Consider the following 11,387-nt stretch of genomic DNA (forward strand, 5'->3'; position numbering starts at 1 on the left):
GGTCCAGATTCCAGATGTGGGTCCACCTTTTAATTGCAGAGACTATAAATCTCATAGCAGTGATGTCCAGTTTCCCTTGGCTATTAATCCTTGAGTTGAGTTGAGGTTCATCTTCCTTTCTCAGGCTGCTTTTCACTGTTTTGTTAAGGTGTGAGATAAGCGTGTTTCCTTTTATTTATTCTAAAGGTATATTTTCAAAGATCCTTACTACAAGCAATATTCTAAAATTATACTTCAAAAGGTTATTATTGCAAAACTCTTTCAGGCTTAGCTACAAGCAGAAAGTTCCTGTCAAAAAGCAACATCCTTAACACGTTAATTCAAATGCTCCTAAATCAACTTAAGACTTATCAAGGTTAATTAAGAAAAAAGGATAGGTTCAAAGGCCTTCTTCCATGCTTTACGTTCCTCAGTAATTATTAGAATTTGTCTTTATAACTGTCCCATGTTTGGTTTCCACACATATTAAAATCACAAATACACACGTTGCCAGTATGTACCTGACATGAAACAGGGCTTTGTATTTCACAGGGGGGCACAGGGACGTCTCCTGTGAGAAGCTGCTGGAAGCTTCCACCGTGTCTGGCACAGCCAATTCCTGGTGGCTTCAAAGATGGACCTGCTGCTGGCAAAGGCTGGGCCAGTTACAAATGGTGGCAATGCCTCTGTGATAACAGATTGAAAAGGAAATCAAAATAGAGATTGTGGCGCAGTTTTAACTCCACTCAGAGGAGAGCAGAGGGAGAACATGTGAGAAGAACAACTCTGCACACATCAAGGTCAGTGCAGAAGGAGGGGCAGGAGGTGCTCCAGGCCCTGGAGACCCAGGCACCCTGCAGGAGAGCCATGGAGAGAGGGGCCCTGCTCCCAGGCTGGAGCAGCCTGTCCCTGGAGGAATGCACCCCCTGGAAGAGTGACCCATGCTGCAGCAGTTTGGGAAGGACTGTTGTCCCTGGCATGGACTCACACTGCAGCAGTTTGCAGAGGGCTGCTGCCCCTGAAATGGACTCACATGGGAGAAGCTCCTGCAGAACCGTCTCCCTTGGGAGGGACCCACGGTGCAGCAGGGGAACCACTCCTCTCCCTGAGCAGGGCCAGAAGCCATGGGTGATGAACTGACCATAACCCCCATTCCTTGTCTCCCTGCACTGCTGGGGTAGGACGTAGAGCTGGAAGGAGGGAGGTGAGGAGCTTATTTTATTTCCCCTTTTCCTGCTCTGACTTTGTTAGTAATAAATGAATTTCACATCTCTAAGCTAAGCCTGTTTCTCCCAGGACAGTATTTGATGAGTGATCTCACCCAGTCCTTATCTCAACCCACGAACCATTTATTAAATTGTCTTTATCCAGCTGCAGAGGGGAGTGAGTGAGCAGCCCACATGGATGCCTGCCATTTGGCCTGGGTCAACCCACGACACCTTGGTACCACAGGGTCACAATGGACCCTTGGTTCTATGGGGTCTCATCGGTTCCATCTGGCCCTGCAGGGCCACTGTGGAGAATATTATTAATAGTTGGTTAGCTGAGAAAGGCCATGCTGACATAATGCCGCTGGTCAAGCTGAGAGAGGGAAGTCAGCAGTCAGTAAGCTGAAAGGAGAAGTCAGCAGTCGGTGACCAATGACAGGCAAGGACAGAATGCCCTTGCCGCAACATGAGGATAGGGAAGAGAGATTCTTCCTGAGAATATGTAGAAAGTATCAAAAGTATAACCATAAGAATGCAGAAGTAGGCGTAGTTGCTGATATGTAACTAACCAATCCTGAGCTCAACTTTTGCAATATGTATGAAGCTCATTATGAACTGTATTTAACCTGCTGTACTGATCAGTAAAATTGGGCCTGTGATGATCTAATTGATGTCCTGGTCTCCTTCTGTCGACAGGCCACTTCATTCAACAAGGCCCCAAAGTTTCACAGTGGTCTCCAGGATTCCATGGGGCCCTGCAATGTCAAAATGGACCTTTGGATCCATGGGGGCCCAGAGTGTCACAATGGGCTCTTTTGGTTCTACAGCTTCACAACGGCCCCTTGGTTCCATGTGTCCTGCACTGTTCCATGAATCCTTAGTTCCATGTAGGGTCACAATGGTCTCCTTGGTTTCATGGTGCCACAGTTGCCATAATTTCCATGGTCTCACAACTGCCCTTGGATCCCAAGAGGCCCCAGAGTGTGACAATGGCCCCTTGCTTCCATGACGCCCTGCACTGTCACAATGGTGCCCATGATTCCATCAGGCCCTGCAGTGTCACCATGGACAGTTGGTTCAGTGACACTCCACAATGTCACCACGGCCCCTTGGTTCCACAGAGCCCCACTGTGTCACTGTGGTCCCTTTGGTTCCAAGACTCAGAAGTGCCAGAACAACCCTTTGGTTCCATCAGGCCTTGAAGTTCCAAAATGGTCTCCATGGTTTCATGAGTACCCCCTGTGTCACAAGAGACTCTTGGTTCCCTGAAGTTCTCCAGTGTCACAATGGGCCCTTGGTTCCATGAGGTTTGGTAGAGTCACAATTGACTCCTGAGTTCCATGCAGCCCTGCTGTGTCACAATGCCCATGGTTCCATGAGTGTCCATGGTGTCACCACAGTCCCCTTGGATCCCCAGTATCACCATGGTCTCCTTGGTACCATCCAGGCCTTGTAACAAGAGACAGTGAGGCATTTTGTGCCTTAGATGAAAGGCTGCAGAACTCATGGTGGTGAGGCTGTGTCACTGATAAGAAACAAAAACCACCTGAATCTAAACGCGAAATATCATCTCAAGTACCTTCAATCCCAGCCTCAACAGAGGTAGAAAATACAAACAGAGATCTCCTAGTAAATCAAAAACAGGGACCATATTTGGAATGCAGGCAAAATGCATTCAAGTGCATTCAAATGCACTCGATATGATGGGGAGGTGATAATCCCCTATTCCAAGAGTGAACTTAAGAAGGGCTGACTATTGAAGTAACTACAGAGAACGACAATATAAGAAAAGCAGGTGGCACAGGTAATTCTGGGACAGGGAGACCAGAAAGCAAGAGCAGATGAGCCAGTGCAGTCGCCACCAAGAAGATCACGTTCACATGCTGTGGGCAGCAACCCCATCAGGCTGTGTCACCATCCCCTGGTACAAGGGGGGTCACAATGGTTTGTTTCACCGATCTCAGGGTGCAAAGACACACAGCAGGGGACTTTCAGTATTAACCAAAACAAATGCACCGTTTATTGAGTGCCCACAGCAGATGCAACAGAAGGATTAGAAAGGAGATAAAGGACAGAGGGACAGAGAAAAGGGGGGGGAGAATAGCTGCCAACGAAGAGATTAAATACTCGTGTTCTGGCCAATAGATCCGTCTGGTCACGTCGGGGAGAGTCTCAAAGTCTTTGGTTAACTCAAGGCTCTTTTATAATCTACCGCCGGGAGGGGAGCAGGATGGCACATGGAGGGAACAGTGGAGAATAAATCCATTGGGAACAGGTACAGACAGTCCAGTTCTGAACAGCACAAACCGGTGCCAGCAGTGAGCAGGGCCCGTTGTTTCAGGACTGGTTCCTATGGGAAACATCCCGCTTCCCATGGCAGACATCCCACTCCAGTCAGGCCAGCACCCCTGAGTTAGAATTTTAGGGGTCTCAGTCTCAGTCCTTGGGGAGGGCTTCAATCTCCATCCTTGACGACGGCTGTGAGGCAGATGAGGGATCTTTGGACCGTCTCTTACAGACTGACATCCCAAAACATAAAAATAACTATGCATTTCCCCTTAAAAATAAAATTTACGGAATTAGGAAAATTATAATTATTTTTATTATTTATGATAGTAATATTCTATATTTGTATTAAAAAATTTTAATATTTGTATTTAAAAATCCATACCTTTTTAGCAAGCAAAAAATTTATTGGTCATTAGTTCTAAGTAACACAATTCCCAACATTAATTCATTGACCAGTGTGGCTATTGATTTCTACTTCTTTAGGCTAATCAGTCCTATGTTAAATCCTTTTGTTATCTTTTTTATCATTTTCAAAGACAGGATAAAAGGGGCCACTTTGCGGTCCGTGGAGACATTTCTGGGGCACATTTTGGGCAGTTTTGGGTCTGGAGAGGGAATTCAGAGAGAACTTGAGGGTATGAAGGACACTTGGGGGAGCCGGGTGGGCACTTGGTGGGGCACTCAGGGCTTCCAGTTCGGGGTCCGGGGCAGCACTTGGGGGTCCAGGGGGGCGCTTGGAGGCCAGGGAGGGGAATTTGGGGCCCTTCGGGGTCCGGGCGGGCCCTTGGAGGACTCTGACGGAGCTCTCTGGGGCGCGAGCGGTGATGGGAGTTGTAGGCGCGGGTCTAATGCAGTTTAACAGGGCCGCGGGGCATCATGGAAGTTGGAGGCGCAGCTGCAATAGACGTGGGTGGAGGTGCGGGGCATGACGGGAGATGAAGTCCCGGCTAAGACAGCACTGGGCAAGTGCCGCAGAGCATGATGGGAGCCGTAGTCCCGGAAGTGGCTCCAACGCTTTGTTTGGAGGTCCGGGAAGGCTCTTGGCGGACACTTCTGCATCCGAGCCGCGACTTGAGGTCCTCGGGAGAATGTAAACGGTTTGAGAGAACTTGAGGGGAGCTCGGGGAGCTCTAATCGGGCTCTTTAGGGTGCGGGGCACGGCAGGAGTTTTAGGCGCCTGACTGTTCTGAGGGGCTTTGGGGCCGCGGGGCATGAGAGGAGATGAATTCCCAGAAGTGGCTGTACCGGGCATCTGTGGGGTTGGGAGCACTCAGGGGGTCCGGGGACGCTTTTGGGGGGTCCCGAATGGGCACTGAGGGGGCAGTGAGGGATCCTGGAGGGTCTGGGGGACGCTGAAGGGACAAAGGGGTGGCGGATCCCGGGGTTAGAGCGCGGGGCATGACTGGGGTTGTAGTCCCGGCTCCAATGGGACTCAATCCGGCCGCGGGGCATGACGGGAGTTGTGGCTAGCGTAGGCACCGTCCCCGAGTCTCCGAAATCTGCCGCTGATTGGCTTCGGGCGGTGATGAGCGGGAGTCTTGGCAAATAGGATGCGGCAGAGGCGGGAACAGCCCATTCAACATCTCCAGTCCCTCCCAGTACAGTCCAGTTCATCCCCAGTACAGCCCACGTCATCTACAGCCCAAGTACAACCCAGTTCAACCCCAGTGCCCCTCACATCCCTCCCAGTACAGCCCAGTCCCTCCCAATACACCTGAGTTTATACCCAGTCCCTCCAAGTTCCCTCCAGTGTCATCCACAGGATGCCCCAGTGTCCCCAGTCCTCCCCACAACGGCCCCAGTGTCTTCCACAGCATTCCCAGTGCTCCCAGTATGTCCCAGTTCTCCCGAGTCTCACTCCCAGTATGTCCCAGTGTCTCCCACAGCGTTCCGAGTTTTCCCAGTTTGTCCCAGTCCTCCTCAGTGATTCCAAGCACAGTTTAATTTCTCACGGTGGCCGTGGCAGCCAAACCCAGCAGTGGGGTCAGTGCAGTGCCCATGGCCACAGCCCCTTGCAGTGCCCAGTGCAGCTTGGGCTGATGATCCACCCTCACAGCTGGCCCAGGGCAGCTCTGCAGTGCCTTTGGCGGCACCTGGGGCTGGCACACACCTGAGCAGTGTGTCTGTTTGCAGTGGGGAAACTCAACAGTTTGAGATTGCTGCAAAAAACCCCAAAAAAGTGAAAACCCCTCTCAGGCTGGGTGCAGCCAGCTCTGCAAGCACAGCAGGGCCCAGGGCAGTGAGGACAGACAGGATGGGGCTGGGCAATGTGGAGCAAGGTTGTGCACACTGGGTCAGAGCTCCAGGCACAGCTTCTGTGAGCAGGCCAGAGCTGCTGAGGAGAGACCCTGGGTCAATATCAATCACAGAATGCTGCAATCACCTCTGATCCAAAGAGAAATGTAATAAAATATACCCTTTAAAATAGGAATGTATATTTTATTACTGCTCTTTGAAATCTTTCTCCATAACTGGACTAGGAGAACTTTAATGACACTCTCAGGGCTTTGCTGTTGTTTACATCAGACTCAGTCCTTGAGACTGTCTTCAAAAAACTTCTCAAGAACTCAAAAGTTAAATTTAGTCTCCAAATTTTCTTGAAGTTTTAATGGCTCCCACAGAGGGACACAACTGCCTGCCTCTGCCTGCCCACACAAAGGCTCCTGCTGGGGGACATGCTGCACTACAGCCCTGCCCTGGCAGGGAAATTCCTTTCTGTTTGGGTCCTGTTTGGGTCTGGCTCTCCCTATCTGCCCCTTGCATTAATTCTTTCTTTCTCTGGCTGTTCTCTATTGCGCCAAAAGGATCCACCATCTCTGAAACTTCCTTCAGTCCCTCCCAGGGCTCCTCTGCTGTCCTCAGTCTCCACCCCACTGAGCACAGAGCTGCTTTGTGCCTGTACATGAATTTCCTGTTTCAGAGGGTGTCATTTATTCAGGCCAGAGCTCTAGTGAGGGATAACTCCCAACCTCACATGGATATGTAATTCTACCAGCGTGTTGCTTCTATACAGTCACTAAATCTGAATTACAACTTAGCCATTTCCATAAAACCCACCCCAAGTTCCCAGATTCAGTCCTTGTTTTCTCTATTCCTGCACCCTTGAGCCAGATGTTTTCTTCTTCTCTTCCAACCATTCCTGTCGGGAAAGTAGCCCCTGCCTGCCTTGTTCCTGTGCTGAAAGTTCCCAGGCACAGTAAAAATTCAATGAACCCTTTTGGTATCAGCCCCGGGCTTTGTGTGGGCAGGCGGAGGCAGGCAGGAGGCAGAGCTGTCAGCAAAGGAAGGGCCCAGCCAGGTGGGGCAGCCGGGGGATGCCGACAGCCTGCAGGGACAGAGGCGCAGGGCAGGGACACCGTGGGACAGCCTGGGCTGCACAGGGCACAGGGAAGGGCAGCAGCTGCAAGACAGCCCTGCCAGAGCCAACTTGGGCAGCACTTTGGCCATGGCTGCTGGGCCTGGGCCTGAGGCAGGAGCAGGAGACAAGTGACCCTTGCAGGCCTGGGGCCTCATTGCCTCCTTGTCCCTGCTCAGCAGCCTGGCAAGGGCCGCCCCATGCTCCTGCCCTTGGCACTGCACATCCCCACATGCCAGTGCCCATCCCGGGAAGAGCCCTGAGCAAGGAGGGAGGGACAGGATCTGCCTGGCCAGGGGCTGGGGCTCAGGCCTGGGCCCTGTGCATTCCTCAAACACATCCAGCTTTGCTCAGCACCAGAGACACCTTTGCCTTCTTTGTCCCCAGCTGTCATCACTGCCTCCAGTGTCCTGCGCTAACTGGAACCTGGGGACACTTTCCCAGTGGTGTCCCTCTGTGGGACATATTAAAACTTCAAGAAAATTTGGAGTTTAAATTTAACTTTGTGCTATTGACTCTCAAAGACTGAGTCTGATGTAAACAACAGCAAAGCCCTGAGAGGGTCATTAAAGTTTTCCTAGTCCAATCATGGAGAAAGATTTCGAAGTACAGTAAGAAAATATACATTCCTGTTTTAAAGGGTGTCTGATTAAATTTCTCTTTAGAGCAGAGGTGATTGCAGCATTCTGTGATTGATATTGACCCAGCAGCTTTGGCCTGCTCACAGAAGCTGTGCCTGGAGCTCTGACCAGTGTGTACAGCCTTGCTCCACATTGCCCAGCCCCATCCTGTCTGTCCTCACTGTCCTGGGCCCTGCTGTGCTTGCAGAGCTGGCTGCACCCAGCCTGAGAGGGGTTTTCACTTTTTTTGGGTTTTTTGAAGCAATCTGAATCTCCTGAGTTTCCCCACTGCAAACAGACTGCTCAAGTGTGTGCCAGCCCCAGGTGCCACCAAAGGCACTGCAGAGCTGCCCTGGGCCAGCTGTGAGGGTGGATCATCAGCCCAAGCTGCACTGGGCACTGCAAGGGGCTGTGGCCATGGGCACTGCACTGACCCCACTGCTGGGTTTGGCTGCCATGGCCACCGTGAGAAATTAAACTGTGCTTGGAATCACTGGGGAGGACTGGGACATACTGGGGAACACTGGGAATGCTGTGGGAGACACTGGGACATACTGGGAGTGTTACTGGGGAGGACTGGGACAACCTGAGGACACTGGTGGCATTGCGGAGAAAACTGGGGACACTGGGGCATCATATGGATCAGGTTGGGAGGAACTGGGAACGGCTGGGAATGAACTCAGGTGTATTGGGACAGACAGGGCTGCACTGGGAGGGACTGGAGGGCCACTGGGGTTGAACTGGGTTCTACTTGGAATGAAATGGGCTTTAGTGGGGTTATATTGGTCTGTACTGGAATGGACTGGACTGTCCCTGGATGGACTGTAGGAGTTAGATTTGGCTGTTCCCGCCTCCACCACATCCCATTTGCCGAGGCTCCCACCCATCACCGTTCCCAGCCAATCATCACTAGGAATCTGGGCCTAGGGGCCGTGCCTAAAAGGGCACCATATTTTCTCCTTGCATACAACTCCCATCACACCCCGCGGCCCCATTAAGCCCCATTGGAGCCGGGACTACAACGCCCGTCATGCCCCGCGCTCCACAGTACCCCAGGATCGCCCCCATCAGTCCCATCAGTGTTCCCCAGACCCTCCACGATCCCTCAATGCCCCCTCACCGCCCATTCGGGAGCCTCCGAAAGCGCCCGGGACCCTCTGAGTCCTCCTGACCCCAAGATGCCCCGTACAGCCACTTGTAAAAATTCATCTCCTCTCATCCCCCGCGGCCCCAGAGCCCCTCGGAACACAGTCCCGCGCCTAAAACTCCTGCCGTGCCCCGCGCCCTAAAGAGTCCGGTTAGAGCTCCTCGTAAGTTTCCCTGAGGGTTTCAAGTCGAGGCTCGGACGCAAAAGTGTCCCCTAACAGCCGTCCCGGACCCCCAAACATCGTGATCGAGCCACTTCCGGGACTTCAGCTCCCATCATGCTCCGCGGCGCACGTCCGGCGCTATTCCAGCCGGGACTTCATCTCCCGTCATGCCCGGCGCCCCACCGAGGGCCATTGCAGTTGCGCCTCAAACTCCCGTGATGCTCCGCGGCCCTAATAAATCTTATGATACCTGCGCATACAACTCCCATCACCCCCCGCGCCCCAGAGAGTCCCGTCAGCGGTTCCCCAAGGGCCCGCCCGGACCCCGAAGGGCCCCAAATTCTCCTCCCTGACCTCCAAGGGCCACCCTGGATCCCCAAGTGCTGCCCCGGACCCCGAACTGTCCCTCGGGATCCCTGAGTGCCCCACCAAGTGCCCACCCGGCTCCCCCAAGTGTCCTCCAGACCCTCAAGTTCTCTCTGAATTTCCTCTCCAGACCCAAAAGTGCCCCAAATGTGCCCCAGAAATGTCTCCAGGGACCCCAAAGTGCTGCCCCTTGACCCTGTGTGAGAAAAAGATGATTAAAAAGATGATAAAAAAGATGATAAAAAGACGACAAATATAACTAATTACCATAAAGAGGAAGAAATAAGTCGCCAAGAAATAATAATTATTAATGGAAGGAATTGTGTTTTTCTTAATTAAATTAATTAATTAATGAAAGGAATTCTTAGAATGAGGGACAATTTTTTTTATTACTAAAAAATGTATAGATTTTTAAAGGAAAATATAAAACTAATGTAATAAAAATAATAAAAATATAAATTAGAATATTATGTTTATAACTTTATTTATTAATTAAATTTTTTTTATAAGGAAAAATACTTTCATTTTTTTATGTGTTTTGAGATGTCAGTCCCTGGTGGGCCATGTCAGACAGAGTGAGGTTGGGGGTGAGGAGCAGCTTGTCCAAACAGGGACAGCCCCTGCAAGGGGCTCATTCTTCTCCCTGCCCAGACCTCCTAAGGAGACATTCAGCATCAAGATCACCTGGGAAATGCTTCTGTCCCTTCTTCTCTGAAATGAAAACAAAAAAAATTATTCCATTGACTGAAAAGAAAAATCATGAGGTGCACATTGGAATCTTCCTCCTGAAAAGAACTCCAAACTGACTCCAATCACTGCACAAGCCCTGGAGACCCAAAGACAATGGAAGGGAGACAAAGAGCTCCTGAGGGCTTTCTGTATTTTAACCAGCCCCACGGTGGATTTGGGGCTGGCTCCAGGAGCCTCAGGCACGCAGAGAAGGATGGAGAAGCTGCTCAAAGAGTCAGCAGCAAAACTCCAAGTGCCTTGGAGCATGGCTGGGCCCCAGTGAGGGCAGGGAGTGCCAAAGGCTGCCCAGGGCCTGGTGAGAGCAGATCCTTGAGGGCAGGATTGCAGGGAGCCCAAGGCTCTGAGCAGGGAACTACAGTGCTGAGCAAGGCCTGGCTTGGCTGGGTTTTCTCTCCTTTCAAGAGTCTCTGGGTAGCCACTGTTGGCTTCAGGTCCTTGGTCCCTGTACTGCTCTTGGCCTGCTCTGGTTAGTGTGATGAAGGCAAAAGCTCTGGCCACGGTCCTGATGTTGTGTTATGTTTTCTCTGGTTAGAAGCGTTATTTTAATTCTTCATTTGCATCGTGGCTTGTTGTTCTAGGGGTTTTCATTAGGTCATTCTTTTCTGTTATGTTTTATGGGATTTTCATATTTGGTTATTATCTGACACAGTCCTCTTCTTTATGGTGTTGGGCGGTTAAACAACTTAGATGGGAGTGGGAATGATAGTAAAAGATTCTAAAATCATAAAATTCGGGGAATTAGAAAGAAGCTAGACATAGTGGGGCCGTAGAAAAATGTTAAAAATAGACTCTGGAAATGTTAGGCTTTGTATTTGCCAGATCATGTGAATTTGCACCTGTGTAAGCAGTATATGATAAAAGATATAATTGTTAGATGTGATGATTGTTTAGTAATTAAATACAATTATTTTATAATCATAAGAAAAATTCTGAGAAACTATGTTAGATGTTTGAGTGGAGGGGTCACGATGAGCCCATGCTTGGCTGAAATCTATGTATACAATAAAACAATATAGGTTTAATAATTAACATTAAAGTTATATAAGGATTGACTATAAAAACATGTTTGTCCCGAATACATGTCGGAGACAGATTTGGGTTGTACCCTTGACACCCAGAGCTCTTCAATAAAAGCACCTGCATTGAATCATTCTCGTGATTATGTGCTTCTGAACGCTGACAGGAGCAGTGGGGGGAACACCTTACAGTGAGGGGATTTACATAATTATAAATCCTTTAACTAGCATTGGAACTTGACATAACTGTTAAACATTCAACAAACATCCTATAAATAACATTGGAACTTAATATTAACTCCTTTAACAATGAACTTTATATCAACTCCTTTAACAATTGATTCTCTACAATTTCCCCCTTTAATTGTTCGATTGGGCTCAAGCCTGCATCATTTAGCAATTACTTCTTCTTGAAAGTACAATTTTTAATATTGGTTGTAAATTTGCTTGGCATCTTCATGTTCTTGATCATTCATTATCATGATTACTTTTAC

This window comes from Melospiza melodia, unplaced genomic scaffold (assembly GCF_035770615.1).
Source record: "Melospiza melodia melodia isolate bMelMel2 unplaced genomic scaffold, bMelMel2.pri scaffold_46, whole genome shotgun sequence".
Classification (NCBI taxonomy): Eukaryota; Metazoa; Chordata; class Aves; order Passeriformes; family Passerellidae; genus Melospiza; species Melospiza melodia.